Here is a 19,002-nt window from a genome sequence, read left to right as displayed (position 1 = left end):
AATCATGAAGCCAGAATCCTCACCACTGACATTGGAGATGGATGTACACTTAGAATAAAACAGATAAACTCAGTATTTCCCAATGTAGACTTCTCTGCATCAAGCACAATTTCCCCTAAGAGCAAACACGACACATACTCAGCCCAGGGTCTGGGTGTCTCTGTCATTCCCCATAATTCCAGTAAGGCTTCCCACTGGCACTGTGAAACCAGTGCATTGTGTCCCTGCCCCAAGTAGCTGACACACACATTCTTTGAGATTCAATTTTCACACACACACACACACACACATACACACACACACACACACACACACACACACACACACACACACACACACACACACACACACACACACACACACACACACAAAAACTGGGAAAGGCTGGCACAGATTACCCACTCTACCAACTTTGCCCAGACTATAAGGTAGATTCACTGCCACCACTCAATTACTATAAGGCTTTACAATGATCTCCAATTATGCTGTGTATAGTTAATATTAATACAAATGGTAATGTTAACCAAACAACAAGGCTTTCAGGAGTGGTCATAGTCATCACCAAATAAATATGTGCAAATACTCTCAAAGCTTAAATGTTTTGTAAAAAGGGACAGCCATAATGAAAAGTTTAAATATATTTAATAATAAATAAAATAACAAGAAAATACTAAATATATATTTACAGTTAACCACAGAGTTCAAATCACAGGAAATATTGAAAATAACATTGATGGACAGACTCATACAAATAAAAAAAACACTAAACTAAACCACTATATTCCTGACTGAATCTAGGAGAATTACTATTCCCTAATAACTTAATATGTGAGCAGCCTTTCTAGTCAGGTTCCCCAAAACAGAATACCCAATACTCAGAGATTATTCCCTGTAAAATATAATATCCAAGATGGCTTACAGAATGACCGCATCTGATCACCTGACTCTAGGTTCTCACAGTATCCTCCTTTGAAGCTGAGACAGGAATTTAGCATAGACAGCTACAATATACATCTAAGTGTTTATGGCAGTGCCTGGGGCTTCCCCTCTTTTTACTGAGCTAAAGGCTTCTTCCAGACCCACTGTCTCCAGCTCTATTCAGCACTGTGGATACATTTTAATGGTTTAACAGCTCATTTACATTTCTCTTAAAGTAAGCTAGCTGGTTAACCTCTGCTGTCCCAGTATCCTCTATTAAAACATATACACTTAATTCAGTTACAATAATACATGTACATTTCTTTTCATTCCTGCAGGGTGCACTCTTGATACATTTTAACACAAGCAAACCTCACAAATACACTTTCAGGGCAAGCATCTCTACAGATCAGTTTCATATGCAAATGACATATAATTGTTTACAAATTTCTATCTAGCTGTGCTGGCACAAGTCATACATCCATTGCCCTACTTCTCCTGGTATGGCTGGCAGTACCTCCTCTTGTCACAATCATATTCTTCTAATTTGAGGACACATTCTTTGTTATCCATTTCTTGTAGGAATTTCACAGAAAGTTCCAGAACATTTTCTTGTGACATATTCTCTTCAGCTGCATCCTGCATCATCCATTGTTCTTTCTTATGGGAACCTACTGGCCTTTCACTCCACATTAACTTTGTCAAAGTTGCTACTGTTTCCTGCTCCTTCCCTTGCTGTGCAACTGCAACTGAAGTTTTATACTGGTTTCCTACTGTAGGCTCCAGAATATCTTCATGTGGCAAATGATTAGATGCTTCTCATTCTACCTGTTCCTCTTTAATTTGGAACTCATTGTTCCATCATGCTGTGACATTAGCAGAGTTGGATTTTCTACACTAAATCCATCACTTTGTAGGTAATCCATAACTTCAGCTTCTGTTTCTTTTTACTTCTCCGTTACTAATCCTCTTTTCTACTTTCCTCCTTTTTTTTCTTTTTTTTTTTGTATTGTGAAATTTTCCATATCCTGGTACCTTTGTTTGTGTTTCTCTTCAAAGATCTTTGCTGCTCCTTTTTGTATTGATTAGTTTTGCTTTCTCGTTTGCATGAATATTGCACCATGTTGAATCTATTTTTTTCTTTCCCATGTCCATATTTCTTTTTCAGATGTCTCCTGTTCCACTGCTTCTCCTTACTTTGGGGACTTATTCTTCCATCATGTTGTGACATAACCTGTGTCAAACTTTCTACACTAAATTTTTCACTTTTCAGGTATTCTATAACATCAGGTTCTATTTGTTTGACTTCTACTTTACTGATTTTCTTTTCTGCATTCCCCTCTGTGTTCTTCTTTGCTTCTATTGTGAAATTGTCCATATCTGGTTGCCTTTACCTCTATTTCTCTTCAAATATCTTTGGAGCTGCTTTTTTATATTAATCAGTTTGGCTTTCTCCTTTGCATAAATATTACCCCATAACAAGTATCTATTTTTTCTCATGTATATGTTTTATTTTTATAAACGATTAAACTTTCTAGATGCTGTTATTTATATTGTTACACTTTCTCTGTTGCTTATTTTTCCAAACAGTCCAAAGTTTCTTGGTCTATATAATGTTTCTTCAAAGATATTTTGTATAAATAAACATAAATTTGTATATGAATTGTTTAACAGTTTTCCTTGTACAAGTATTTTCTTTCATCTAATTTCTTTCTAAATCTTTTTGAATATCTTCTATCTGGAAATTCTGCGCTTCTTACATAATATTAACAGTACATCATTTCTGCCTTATCCTCAATAGTCCACTCTATCATCTTTATGGCTCTTTTCTGGCTTGTCAGTTTTTATGTTTTTGTGAACTACTACCTCCTTCTACAGTGAGGGGGTCATCCTGCTCCTGAACCTGGCCTAAACCCATTGTAGGGATGTTTCCACAGCTTGAAGATTCTACATTGTCATTTTTCCAGTTCTAGCACCAGGCACCAGTGTGCATGCCAAGATTGGGTAGTTTTTTTTATCTTGGGACTTGTGTACCCAGTTGTCTTTTTTTATTTTTTAACCTTCCTCTGTCTATGATATATGCTATACACTATATAAAATCTAATCTATATATCAATGTTGTCTTGGTGAGATTTTGAGAAAAGAGGGTCCACCATGTAATGGTCCAATACTACTCTTTCTGTCTTGCTGATTTAATCATGTCTCCATCTGAACTTGCTAGTTTTAATTTCTCCAAATCATTTGGGTTTCTAATACCATGAAGGGAATCAACCCCATTCCTAAGTCAAAATATGATTAAAGTTCATGATATTAGTATTGTTTCAATCTTTGATGTCAGCCAGAAGTGCTCTTTTTGCAGCACCTGCAATGTTCCCTGTAATGACTCCTTCTGCAAGTTATACAGAGTTACATGTATTGGTAACATATCTAAATATGATTGTAATTTTTTTTTATAAGACCTGTTGCTCCTACTACTATTGGAACTGTCTGGGTATCTTTCTACCAAATTCCTCTCACTTCTGCCTACAAATCCAGATATTTTATTATTTTGCATCTCTCTCTGTATGCAAGACAATGTAGTCAATGGGTGTAGAGATTTCAATGATCAATGCTACTTTTGTCTTCTTTTTATGGACCTGGTTTTCTTGCATTTCATAGGTTCATAGGTTCATAGGTCGGTACTAGGCTATCAGCCCTAGGGCCTATACAAGCCTAGACATAACAATTCCCTGGCTATTTCTTCCCACATTATTTACTTTCCTGGACCCCTGTCTAGCAGGGCGACTGACGTGATCCCTGGGGTGAATTTCCTTTCTTCCATCCAATCGTCAAGGTTCCTCTTGAAGAGGTCCAAAGAGGCACTCTGCTTTACATGCATGGTCAATCTATTCCAGAGTCTGGGGAGTCTCTGGGTCAGGAACCTATCCCTCCAGCATGTTTTGTTTATTGTGATGACAAGGTTTAGATCCCTGGAGCGTGTAGCTCTGAGGGATTGGGATTTCTTTAAGTGTAGCATGTCCATTTATCTTTTGAACTGTTGGTAATGGGTGAGCTCATGTGATGTAGACATCATAATTTTCTATGATGCTTTGTGGCTCATGTTTCCAGTGTTTTTCAGCTACTTCAGTATTATAATGTTTGCACAATCCCCTGTGCAACAGTCTTTCCACATTATTATGCCTTTCAGTATACAGTCCTTCTGCTATTATTATGTCACAGCCAGCAACAAGGTGTGCAACTGTTTCCAATTCTGTTTACAAACCTACATTTGTTTGATTCTCCCACATGTTCAATGGACTTTGTATATCAAGGTGTGCATAATCCACTATCTTGGGCCACTAATATTAACCTTTCATCTTTTGGTTTGAATTCTCCTCTCCTTAACCATTCCTGCATTTGATCCTGATCAACATGAGCTTCTTCCATGAGTTTTCTATATTGCAACTATATGTATACATATTCCACATTTCAGGCCTTCTCATCTGATCCTTCACCTTATATTCTTTCTTTTGTTTTTGGCACATTCAATTACTTCCTGATTTTTATCTACTTCTGGTTTGATTTCTATTTCCACCTGACACCAATATGCTTTTGCTAAACTAAGCAGGGAAGTCATCTTAGATTTATTCTCCTCATGTGTCAAAACTTTCATTATGTTTGGGTCTTGTGAAGTCAACAGATATGTGTGCCATTCCACGATTGCAGATCTATACATGTAATAATTTTCAAGGAGGCCCATACCTCAGTCAGAACATGGGATAGATAATCTTAGTATGCACTGATTTTTAAAAATCATTTGATGAGCATGAAGCATCTTTCTTGTTTTCCTATCTAACCTGTCCAACACATTTTGGGGCCAGTCAGTCACTCCAAAACTGTAGGTTAGGACAGGGAGAGCAAATTGGTTTATATCTTGAATTTTGTTCATAAACGTCAATGCTGTTTTAGTACTAATTTAGGCCTTCTAAAATATACCTTACTGAGTTTTATTCACATTTGTTCATGTTTTATTGCTGATCCTTCAATTCCTAAATATTTATATGTATAAACTCTCTCTTGTTCAAGTTCTTTTATATCACATTCCTTTCCCAAACTGACATTTTCGTGGTGCTGCAGCTTTCCTGCTTTAAAGGTTGCTTTTGCACATTTATCAAGACCAAACAACATTCTTATATCATCTGAAAAAGTTTTGACTATTTGCAGTTTTTCTGTTAGTTCTTCGTCTGATGACAAAACTGAAAGTCTAGTAAAAACAAAAAAATGAAGGTCACAATAGAGAAGGCTGAATTATAAAACTTTTATTCATGAGCGCTTTCATTCATCCAACTCAAATGAACTTCATCAGAAAAAACTTCATCTGATGAGCTATACGGTTTTAAATCATTGACAAAGAGACAATAAGAAGTCTTTACACTTTGTTGCTTTCTGGGGTCAGTTTATAGCCATGACCTAATCTGTTAAGCAGAGAGCTTAATGGGTTAATGGCAAGACAGAATAGCAGAGATGAAAGGGAGTCACCCTGGAATATTCCCCTTTGAATTTTTATCTCTGAAATAATCATTTGGCCTTTATTGTGGCTTATTTGCAAATTGGTTTTCCACTGTTTCATGTCTGCTATAATGTAATTGATCAGTGTGGGGTGTATCTTATACATTTTAAGCACTCTTATCCATGAATGTCAGATACTGTAAAATGTTTTTTGTAGTCAGTCCATATCATACTTAAATTCTTCTCCTTTTTACAGTTCTACATTATGACTTTATTTAACAACAAATGATCCTTTCTTCCATATGACTTTCTTTTATTGCCTTTTTGTTCTATTGCCATGATTGAGTTTCCTTTAAAATGACTATAAACTCTGTCAGCATCAATTCAGGTGTATAGTTGATATGCTGTCAGAAGGCAAGTTATTGGTCTATAATTTTTAGAATAACCTGCAGGTTCATTCTTAAGTCGAATAATAGTTTTTCCTGTTGTTTGCCAGGTTGGTGTCTGTTTGAGGTGCACATATAAATAGTTCTTACTCATGGTTAAATCTTCATGCAAAGATGTTAATATTTTTAACCAAACATTAGGTACTGTATCTGGGCCTAGGGTTTTCCATTTAAAGACTTTTCTTAACTTTGTTTCAATCTCCCTGGCTGTTACTTCAGCCAATTGCATATCCTACACCTTTGAACCTCTTATTCTTTATTTTCCTTCTTCTATCCATTTAGCATCTTTGTTATCTTCCACAGGATCTTCATAAACAATTCTCTAAAATGTATCTATTTCTTCTTTTTTTGGTGGTCTTTCAATTCCTTTTACTTAGTTTCCCTGTTCTCTATAAAACTTTTTTGGGTCATCAATAAATTGCTTATTATGTACTTTCCTTTATATTTATCTATGTATCTTCTAAGTTTTTCTGCCTGTGATACTATTTTAACTTATTATTTGCGATAGCGCATGATAAATTCTGATCTGTTATAATAGTGTAAATTTATTTTATCATGTCTATCTTTCTGAGTATTTTTGTTGATCTGTTCCCTCCTCTAACTCTTCTAACAGTGACACTTCTTGCCTTAATTGCTTTATAGTTTTCTCTATTCAATACTTCCATGATGGTATTCTGTTTCTCCCCTTCCTTTCCATTTCTACCCTGTGTTCTTGTGGTAGAATTTTGTTTGTTATTAATTTAGTTGCGGAATAATAGATCCTGTTTATTTCTGTTATATCACATGGATCTATACTGACAGTCCTAAGTACTGTGTTCATTTGTTTTATCAAACTCCTGACTTTTTGGGTTTTATTGGCCTTCTGCAGTCTATTTCTGTCATTGATCTTAATATGTCTATCTATCTCTATTAAATCAAGCAAATCTTCTCTTAGCTCATTTTCTTCTAAACTGAGTGCACATTTTTTGTTGTCCATTTCCTTCAGGCATTCTATAGAAAGTTCTATAGCATCTTCCTATGGCATATTCTCTTCAGTTTCATCCTGTGTCACCTCTTGATCTGTCATATGGGAGATCACTGGCCTATCACTCCTCAACATTGACTGCATCAGAGTTGCCACAGTTTCCTGTTCCTTCCCTTGCTGTCCAGCTTCAAGTGAAAGTTTATACTTGTTTCCTGTGGAAGGCTCCGAATTATCTTCATATGGCAACTGATCGATTTTCTGTTCCACTGGTTTCCTGTTAAGTTTGGTATCCACTGCTCTGTCCTGTTGTGGTGCTTTGTGAATTAGATTTTCTACACTGAATCCTTCACTTTGCAGGTACTTAACCTGTTTCTATTTCTTTAACTTCTCCATTACTAATCTTCTTTTCTAAATCTTCTCTTTGTCTTCTTATTTTTTATATTGTATAGTTTTCCATGTCTGGATTCCTTTGCCTGTATTTCTCTTCACATATCTTTGGTGCTGCAGTTTTTGTACTTTTGCTTTCTGCTTTGCATAAATATTATACCATATTAAATCTCTTTTTCTTTCCCTGTTCATATTTCTTCTTCAGATGTCTGTTTCTCCTTACTTTGGGGACTCGTTCCATCATACTGTGATGTAACCTGTGTTTGACTTTCTACACCAACTCCTTCACTTCACAGGCATTCCATAATTTCAACTTCTATCTTTTTAACTTCTACTTTATCTTTGCTAATTTTCTTTTATACATTCCCTCTTTGTGATATTATTTTTGATTGTGAAATTTTCCATATCTGGATGCCTTTGCCTGTATTTCTCTTTGGATATCTTTGGGGCTGCCTTTTTTATTTGATTAATTTGGCTTTTGACCTTGCATAAATATTGCACCATATCATATCTCTCTTTCTTTCCCATGTCCATATTTCTTTTTATATACTTTTCAAAAATCTATAGGTTTTGTTGTTTACATCTTTTCACTTCCTCAGATGCTTCTTTTTCCAAACAGATCAAAGTTTCTTGGTCTATATAATGTTTTTCACAAATCTGTTGAATTAGTGAACACAAATTTTTATTTGAGGCTTCTGGCAGTTTTTCTTGTGGAAGTAGTTTTCTTTTCTCTAATTTCTCTCTTAATCTTTTTGTGTATCATATGTCTGAACATTCTGGGCTTTTTGCATAATAGTATCAATACATAATTTCTTTCTTATCCTCAATACTTCCCTCTATCATCTTTATGGCTCTTCTTTGGCCTATCAGTTTTCCTGATTTTTATGGACTGCTAAGTCCTTCTACAATACAGGGGCCATCCTCCCCCTGGACCTTGCCAGGCCCCATGGGAGAAATTCTGCCATATTTTGAGGATTCTACACTGTCATTTTTTTCTAGTCCTGGCACCAGTGAGCCTACCAGGATTGGACACATTTTTATTGTGGGTCTTGTACACCCAGCTACTTTTTTTTAATTTTTGACCTACTTCTGTCTAGTACATATGTTATATAAAATACAGCCTATATGTCAGTGCCATCTTGGTGAGATTTTGTGAAAAACAGGGTCCACCTCATGAAGGTACTCACTAAGACTTGAGGATGATTTCAGTTTTAGCAATACTTCTTTCCTTTGCCTGCCATCCTATCATTTGTCCATTCGAACCACCCTATTTTTAATTGCTCCAAATCTTTTGGGTTTCTAATACCATAATGGGAATGGACCTCATTCCTAAGTGAAAGTTTGATTAAAGTTCAAGAAATTAGTATCAGTTTTTGTGATTTTGTGGCCTATATATAAAATACAGTGTATACATCAGAGTCGTCTTGATGAGATTTTGTGAAAAACAGGGTGCACTTTGTGAAAATACTCACTAAGATTTCAGGATGAATTCAGTTTCAGCAACACTACTCTCCTTTGCTTGCTGACTTATTGTCTCTCCCTTCAGACCCCCCTACAATGAGGATTATTTAATTATACTGCATACCTGGAAGTTCTTCAGAAGACACACTTGGGTTGTACTCCATATCACCACCAACATTAACTATTTTGTGTGAACCCTGTGCTTTATTATCTGGATGTGGGTCAATGGACAGAAACTCATTTGTTTTTTAGTCAGTGAAGGTTCAGTTGCAGGACCACCCCTGCAGCCATTTGTTCCCAGGCAATTGCAATCACCCAGCATCTAACCTGCATGATTATGTCACTGGCTGTATGTCTTATCTTTGGATAGGCATAGTCATGCCCTTTTATCACATTGACATCATTGACCACTTTCTCCCAGACAGGGTCACATGAGAACTTGTCACCTCTGCCTCTTTCTAAGGGGAATGAGCCATGTCAGTGCACTGCTTGGATAACCATTTAATTCTCTGTGTCACTGCATGGTGGTTTACAGGGTGCAGATACATTAAGCCCCATAGCCCTGTATAAAATGTAACACAGAAGAAAAAAATAAAAGTGAGCTACAAGTGAATATTAACAAAGCAGATATGTATGAATGTATCCATCCATCATGCAAAAAATAAGGCTCCATATGAGTACACAAAAGTTAATAGTGAATCCTCCCCCAAAAAAGAAATTAAATGAAAACAATGCTAGTAGCATGTCAGGAGGACAACACTAGTTGCTTAACTCTGTAGCACATTGCAGCATTAACAAAATAATTTACATTTATCACAACAAAATGGATAAAACTTTCATGGGATATCCACCAGTGTGGTAGGCAGGCAGGTATATATCAGAAGCTTAACAGATTTTGTGAGATAATAATACAATTCCCTCTGATCTTGCTAATAAGTATACAAAACACTTTTGCAATGACTCATCAGCTTCCCACATAAAAATTTCCATAAATGTTAGGTAACATTATTTAGAGACATTTGTAATGGGCAAGAAATAACTGATATACATGGCCATGGAAAAATGAAGACCGTAAACCAATGGGTGTATTGCAAAAATCAATCCATCAGTAAGGTTAAAATAAAGCAGTTTGTACAGCAATATTCATTTGCAGCAAGTCAGTGGTTAAACTACAAACAAGTTTTTAAAGCAAATATCAATATAAAGCTCTCTGTATCCAAACAGTCTCTCCAACTACAGTACAGTTTCTTTACCTACACAATTGCCTTTATATAGTACACATTCAGCACTCTGAGCACTGTCAATATGCAAATGAGGTGGGACTTCATTAGTATTCATGAATTCCACAATCTGCACTAAGTGCAGGGCAGGTAAACATAATCTAAGGGCCTAGATGATTATGTGCAAACACCTTACCACTGCAAGAATGAGCTTTGAAAAGTGGTACCTGCTAAGGGCTTGCAATTGTAAATTATTAGTCTGACTGCAGGAGCAATCATTGTTTTACAGTCAGTCCTGTTTGAGGTACACTTACTGAGAGCGTGTCAGGTAGAAGAAACTTGTAAGAAAATCAGTGAGTATAATGACTGACTTAGTAAAGCAACATTCCTAAATTTCTATGAATTGTTTATGACCACACTTTGTGCCACTGTGTAAAAATTTGTCTGCAATACTAAGGTACCTTACTCATTGAAACAGATATCAAAAGAAATAAAAATGACATTGGATGGCCGTGAGCAAACCATAGATGATGGAATGATGCTCACAAAATTAAGAGAAAAAAGAGCTGCAATGTTGCAAATATTTGCTTTATATTATGTGAGAAAAGATTAGTTTAACTGTTGCCAGTAACACATTCATCCATGCATCTAATGGCAAATTACAAATGGCAACTTTCAGAACTCTGGTTTGTTTTACTTTTAATAAAATTTGAAACAATGTCACATCTTGAGTATATCTAATCTACTTTTTCTTTTTCCTAGTATATGTCTGCATCCATGGCAAGCAGTGATAATAATCTTAAGTGTCTTAGTAAAAACACAAACCACTGATCCCAGCCAGCACTTGAATGCAACAAAAATCAAAATGTAAGCCACATAAAAAAACACAGAAGGATCCAAGGACAACAGGGGCTTTCAGTATAATTCTTTCCTTTAATATAAAACCACCAAATACATAAGTGCTTTCATAGCAAAGCTACTTCATCAGATATATAATAGAGCACATACATAACCATTTATATATTCAATTCAATAGATCACATGACTAACTACAATTACTACTAAAAGGTATATTACATCTATAAAAAACTGCTTCTGAAACTAATAGCCTTCCATCTTTAACTAAGTGACAGAAACAAATTCATTAATTTGCATATAAAAAACATACAAATAAAACCTTCCAAACAGTATATATCAAAAAGTATTCCTATAAATTTCATTACGACATATGTAAAATTCATAAGTTCATATATTATTTCTTCTTGTTCATATGTCTTAATGAAATTTATAGGAATACTTTTTGATATATATTGTTTGGAAGGTTTTATTTGTATGTTTTTTTTAAATTGTGGTAATGAGGTTGAGGTCTCTGGAGCGTGTGGTGTACAGGGATTGGGATTTCTTTAGATGTAGCATTTCTAACAGAGCTAGGTCAGACATGGCTTTGTAAGTCAAGCAGAGATCACCTCTAAGTAGGTGATATGAGACAGAGAATAGTTGGAGTTTTTTGAGATTGTCCATATAGGACAAGTGTTTAAGGCCTAGGATCCTCTTTGTGAGGACTTTTGCAGTCTTTCCAGTTGTTGCAGGTGTCTAGTGAGGTACATGCCAAATGGGGCATTGTTCTCGATGATTGGCTTAATGAGGGAAGAGTAGAGGGAGACAATGACCTCTTTCATTCTGGATGCAAAACCCTTAGTAATGAGATGTGCCACATAGAAGGACTTTCTGACCACAGTGGCAATGTGGTGATCAAAAGAGAGGTTGCTGTCAACCTGTGTTCCCAGGTCTCTTATGATGCCTTCTGTGTTCAGTGAACTACCATCAATGTAGTAATTCATGGGAACAGGGTTTTTCCCAAAGGGGATGACAACACATTTTTTTGGCATTCAGCTTAAGGCCATGGTTCTGACACCAGTTGTTGGTCACTGTGAGACCATTATGTAGGATGTCAACATCACTTGGGGAGTTAATAATAGCTCCCAACTTGCAATCATCTGTGAACTTTGTCAGCCAGAGTCCCTTTGTGTTGGCCTAGACTTCAGAGAACTAGATACCAAATAGGAGATGACCCAGGACCAAACCCTGTGGCACTCCACTCATGACTAATCAGCAGTCTGAGTTGAAGTCAGCTACTTTCACACTGTGGGTTCTATCTTTGAACCAGTTTGCAACCCACCTAGTGATATAGGGGTTGATGCCAAGCTTAGTTAGTTTTTTTTTTTCCTGAGTGGGGAATGGTATCAAAAGCCTTGGCCAGATCAAGGTAGGCTGTATGATCCACCATGCCTTCATCCGCAGCTCTGGTGAATGACTCAAAGAAGTTGACCAAGTTGAACAGGCATGATCTACTCTTCACAAAATCAAATTGTGTGGGATCCTGAGTTTGGAGATTCCCTATATTCATGTTTATTAGGTCCATGATGATGCATTCCATAGCTTTGCATATCAGACTCATCAGGCTAATGGGGAAATAGTTCCCAGAGTCTGTAGTCACTCTTCCTTTGTGGAGTGGGATGACTGTAGCAGTGTGCCATTCAGCAGGGACAAAGCCTGAGATGAGGCTGTGATTGAAGAGGGCACACAGGTGAGGTGCCAGTTCACTCTGTAGTTCATGTAGAACACAGCCAGTGATATTGTCAGGTCCCACAGAAACTGTATTCTTGGCCATGGACAGTGTTGTTTTTACCTACACAGCAGTAATACTGGGGGCCTGGCAATCTACTGGTATTGTGAGTGGTCCTTTGGTAGGTGAGAGGGGTAAAGTTGGCACTGAATCTGTCAGCCAGTATACTTGCAATATCTAAAAAAAAAATAAAAAACAAACACTAGAGCAACAGAGGAAGACACCAACATGAATTTACTGTAAAATACCTTTACTCAACGCTTTCGTCAGAATGACTTCTTCAGAAATACAAATTCAAACACTTTTGCAACAGCTTATATACATATACAACTTCATATCCCTCCCACTAGTTTAATTTAATTAAATTACATAGTTACCAATTACTATCTTCAATGAATTAGTACAATACATGCTGGAAAAAGCAATAAAAATAACTAATAATACAATAAAATACATTTGATGTATGTAAAATTATAAACCTGTCTATACCAACATCCTATCTACTTTCTGTTAAAAAAAACATTTAATATTAATAAATTCATTAAGACCAGGGAAACTATCATCACCTAGTCTAAGTTGCCATAATGATTCTTTTCGCTCTACTCTGTTTTTAGCATTGCGACCCCTTAGATCCATATCAACTTGTTCTAGGACACTAAAAGTAAATTTTTTATAAAAACTACAAACTACAGAGTGATTAAACAAAGTGTTCTTATCATCTTTAGTCCTAAAGGCATAGTAATGTTCTTTTATATGTGTATTTAAATTCATGGTAGTCATTATCAATACATAAGGGCATCCTGTATGACAACCGATGATATTGTATTTCATGAGGAAATTGATTTCATTACTGAATTATTTTTGTGTAGAGGCTACCCATTGGCTCTACTTTATGATATTAATACTGACATTGCAAACAGAAGACAAATTGATTTTTCCCCCATATTAATGAAAGAGTTGTAAGTTAAGAACACCAACTTTTGGAGTAGAGCAACGGTCATCCATGTCAGTAATGACCAGGTCAAGGATGTACCTAGTATAGGTTCTACTCCTTTTTCAACTGTTCCCAGATGTATTATTAATATGTCTGTAGACAGTAATAAAATTAAGTCAGTAGTTACGAATAATTGGAAGATTATTTCAGGTAATAATGAATTATCTACTATCTTAGGCAATAAACCTATCTTTGTATATAAAGAATCTGTTACAAAAGAATGACACTTTGAAATCTATGCCTGTAACAAATAAACCCAGGGGGGAAGTTTAAATGTTTCTGTTGCAATGTCTGTAGATATATTCATGAGGGACCCTTTATAAATTTAACCAATCTAGATAGAACTATCAGTGTAGAAGGAAGATTTAATTGTAATTCTACTAATTTAGTATATATTGCTTTATGTTCAGGTTGCACTGCATTTTATATAGGTATGACTACCAGGAATTTAAATACTCGTATAAAAGAACATTATTATGCCATTAGAACTAAAGATGATAAGAATGCTTTGTTTAATCACTAATTCATTGAAGATAGTAATTGGTAACTATGTAATTTAATTAAATTAAACTAGTGGGAGGGACATGAAGTTGTATATGTATATAAGCTGTTGCAACAGTGATTGAATTTGTATTTCTGAAGTAGTCATTCTGACAAAAGCATTGAATAAAGGTTTTTTACACTAAATTCCTGTTGGAGTCTTCCTCTGCTGCTCCAGTGTTTCATCTTTATTTGCCTTTTTAATTGGTGGTCATTTTTAATACTGGCAATATTTGTTGGCTCAGTATAGGCAATACCATTGTGCAGTAGCTCAGAGCAAATCTGGGAATTGCTGTTGAAATTCTTTACATAACTATATAAGGCCTTGTAGTTGTCTTTACTATCTGCTGCAATTCTGTTTTCATACCTAGCTTTAGAAGATTTGATGAGGGATCTCAACTTTTTGTTTAGGCTGATAATGGAGTTTTTCCAGTCTTGGGACTTCATCTTATTCTGCATCAGTTTCCTCCTTCTGTTGTAGAGTTTGTTTATGGCAGGGGACTAACAGATTGGCTTCATTTTTTTGGAGGAGAGTGTCTTGGTTCTATTGGGTATGTTGAGATCCATGCATTTTTGTACGTGTTCGTACAGTGCATTGGTGTATGATTCTGAGGTCATGCAACTACTCTCCATTTGCATGGGTGCCGTGAAGTTAGCCACCTCTGTTTTTAGGAAACCAAAGTTAGCTTTGGTGAAGTTTTTCATGATGGTTACCTTTGCTGGGTGGGGGTGGGGGGGTGTGGATTTCTAAGGTGATTAGTCTATGGTCGGATTTAACCAAGGAGCAGCTGACTATTAGTGTAGAGCAACGGTCGCCCATGTTAGTAATGACCAGGTCAAGGATGTTGCTACCTCTAGTGGGGGTAAGAAGGAGTTGTTAATAAGCACAACTTAACATGTTATCTTTTTTTTCTCATGGGTTCAATTCCCAGGTGGTACTTTTCAGTCTTAGAACTAATATATGGCATGCAAAATTGTTATGAGCTTACATGCAAGCTGATATAACCCCTAGAGGCTTAAGAGTATATGTTGAACCTGGAATTGGGACACAAAATGAAGGCTTTATAAACAAATGGTGTAATATACAGAAGGCAGCTTCTAAGTTCTTTTTGGAGTGCTAAATTGAACATTATGATGGTCAACTAGCTGAGATTACAGGCAAGCTACAACAGTCTTTTCAAGCTAGTCAACAATTTAATACTAATGAATGATTTGAAAGTAGGAAAAATGTTTTTCTCAGTGAAATGAGTTTGACACAAAGTTAAGGGCTTGTAAGCTTAAACATTATAATAGAGACTTGTATGATTACCAAAACAATACCGCATTTACTTGGAAACAAACAAAAAAAAACGATCAGTGAGATTTATGGAAAATAAAAAGCCAGATAAAAATAAACAGTAAAGGATGCATTCTATTTTAAAAAGGACAGCAGAATGAAATTTCAGCTTATAGTGCTTCAGAACTTTTATTGTACTGTACTGTTACTGAGAATGAGGTCCCAGATTGTTTTTCACCCTTCAAGAAATGGTCAAAAGGCCCTTTAGAAGAGCCAGAAGGAAGCATAAAAGGAAGGGACATGAAACAAATATTCAGACAGATGGTGGGAAAATAGTCAGTATTGGACTAAACGTGGACATTGAAGAAGAATGTGAAAATAATTTGTTGGTGAATTTAATATCTGTTAATTTATCTAAAGATCAGGTGGAAGTTTTGAATAATGGCCTGGGGTTTGTACCTAACTTTTTTGTCTCTCCTCATGTTGCGGCTTCTGATATTAAAATTTTTTGTCATGCATTGAATTTAAAGTTTTTTTTATCAAGCTAAGCTGGATGGTAGTGACGAAAATGATTCAGGTTTCAGGTTTAAGAAATCTACTTTTCAACCCCCTTATCATCCAACTGTGAGAATGTTTGAACAGAGGGTACTTGTAAATTGAATGTAAGTCAACATTCTGTTTTTAAAAATGATGGTAGTAACCTTAATATCAAATAACATGAAGTGTTATCTAATTTGAGAAATAATGAACATTTGGTTATTACTAAGGTAGATAAGGGGGTTGCAATTGTCATCTGGGACAATGTGGTCTATGACAATGAGGTCAATAGACAATTGAATGATAAAATTGCTTTTTGTTAAATTTCATTCAATTCTGTTTCAACATTTAAATTATATATTTCCAATTTTCTGATAGAAGCCAAGAATAATGGTTTGACTGATGATTATTTGGTTCATCAGCTGAGTGTAGATGATCCAAAGCCACCATATTTTTACTTACTACCAAAAATTCACAAATCTAGGATTAACCTCCGGGTAGGCCTATAGTCTTGGGTATTGGGTCAGTCATTGAATCTATCTCAGTGTATTTAGAGACTAAATTGAAACCTTTGCTGGTGTTGGTTCATGCATGCATTAAGGGGACAATCAATTTTTTATATTGATGAATGATGTCAAACACCACCTAATGCTTATTTGAGCTCTTTGGATGTACGATCTTTGTACACAAGTATTCCACATGAGGGTGGTATTATGGCAGTAAGGTTTTGGTTAAATGAGTCCAAAAAAATTTCTGAGGTAGAAAATGACTTTTTGATGTTACTTTTGAAATTGGTATTAGAACATAATGCCTTTTATGTATAACAGGGACTGGTATCTGCAGATTAAGGGTACTGCTATGGGTGCTACCTTTGCACCCATATATGCAGACTTATTTATGGGGTATTTTGAACATCAATTGATGTATGACATTAGTAACTCCTTTCTTAGATACTTGAATATGTGGTGGCACTACCTAGATAACTACTGGTGCATTTGAAATGGACCAGTTGATGTCTGGCATGAATTTGTAAAATATCTCAATAATAATGATGTGGGTATTGTTTTTTTTTTGGTAAAATGCAAATGTTCAGAGTTGATTTTTTTGGATGTCAGTGTTTCTAATTGATTGTTGACACTTTGGCTACTAGTTTGAATACACAAGATATGTAGTTCTGAACAGGATTTTGAATTAGAAGCTCGTATGATGAGGCGTAGATTCCTAAATAGGGGTCATAATGTTAATACAGTAGACCAGGCATATGGTGTAGCTCTAGCTAGTGATAGGAATGACTTATTGAAGTCTAATGACAAAAAAATGGATGGATTTTTTTCCGATTCTAGTCCCAGATTTATTACCACATATGCTACTAACACTTTTAAGATTAAGGAGGTATTTAATAAATATTGGGACATTTTGAAATCAGATCCCTATTTTGATCAGATTTTAGGGGAATGTTGTACCTCTGGATTTAGGAAAGGTATGAACATTGGAGAATCTTTATCTGGATTCCAGAAGAGTAAGATTAAAAACAATGGGCCGGGAACTAGAGGTAGTACCTTTTGTGGAAACTGTATATATTGCAAGGTAGCATTTAAAACTAATCATTTACTTCTATCAATACCAATAAAGTGTTTGATATTTGATCTTTAATTACGTGTCATACTGAATGGGTAATATATATGGCAGTCTGTCAGTGTGGTGCATTCTATGTGAGACAAACATCCTGATCATTTAAACACAGAATAGCACTACATATTAATGATTTAAATTGTAGAAGCAATAGAAGTGCCCTCTATAAACATATAATGGAACATAGGGGAGCTCATTTTATTTATATTGGTATTGATAGTATTAAAGGTCAAAATGTATCTGATGGTAAAAAGCACTACATCTCGGATAAAAAGGAAAGAATGTGGATTATTAACTTGGGAGCTTTATTCAAACCAGGTTTGAATGAGAGATTTTGAATACTTGTTGGTATTAAATGAGTATACCTATGTTTTTCCTGTTCTAGTTTTGCTATATATCTTTTTCTGTGCAACAAATGTATTTGAATTACTATATGTATTTACATAATGTTTTTCTATACAAGTATAAGGATTTTCAGCTTGCAGTTCCAACTGAGGATGCCAGACGGCGAAACCAGTCTGTTTCTCCTGTTTCCCAGCCAGTGATTACTGAGGAGTTGGCCTGCTCGAATTGGAGCATTACTTTCTGCTGTCCTTTTCTCACTGTTCATTTTATTTGTGGATGTACCATTGAGTTTGATCATGTTATGGTGTGAACAACGATGGAATATTGTGGATAGTAGTATAGTAAAGCAGCTATTGTGGGAGACTGTTTGTAGTACTGGACTATTTGTGGAAGAGTCTACTTGAATCAATTTGCACTCTTTTTCTGGGGTATGCACCATAACTATTTGTGTGTATATATATATATATATATATATATATATAATACATAGGTATACTCATTTAATACCAACAATCTACACCCTCACAAACTCCCCTTGAGTACCTTGTTCCTCATTGGCCCTTTTTTTTCAATTATAAAGGAATTCCCAATACTATTCTAGCATGTCCAAAGGTCAGTTGTCAATCTCCTCTCCGGTCCAGCTGGTGAATCTGGGAATCTTGAGGCAATGTTACAACTGCCTCATGTACACAGACAACCCTCTCCTCCTCCCATCAAATTCCAAGACATGTGAGAGATGCAACCATATAGCCAAACTGGAGGCTAAGCTCTCTCAACTCAGTACTGGCGTAACCAGTCAGGAGGAAAAGGAAACCACACTTCCAGTCTCACATAGACCTACCACAACAGCAAACCAAACACATAAACACAAAAAAACATACTCGGAGGCTCTAAATAAAAATCTGCCTAAGCAGCAGAGACCTCCAAAGCAGACGCCCAAACAACCACTACCCCAAAACAAAACACATGTAACACATAGCTCACAAAGCCAGTGTGCCGAACAGTCACAGCCCTTAAGGCTAAACAACACACCTGATGCACTTGTAATAGATGACTCTATCGTCAGGCACACTGACGTCCCGCTCACCAGGCTGAACAAGGAGAAGGTCACGGTGAGCTGCCAGTCGGATGCTAGGATCCGCCACATAACACAAGCACTCAGGTCACT

The sequence above is a fragment of the Protopterus annectens genome, chromosome 4.part0 (genome assembly GCF_019279795.1).
Source record: "Protopterus annectens isolate FY-2018-M chromosome 4.part0, PAN1.0, whole genome shotgun sequence".
Classification (NCBI taxonomy): domain Eukaryota; kingdom Metazoa; phylum Chordata; order Ceratodontiformes; family Protopteridae; genus Protopterus; species Protopterus annectens.
The sequence above is the reverse complement of the archived record's forward strand: the minus strand, read 5'-3'. Positions refer to the sequence as shown.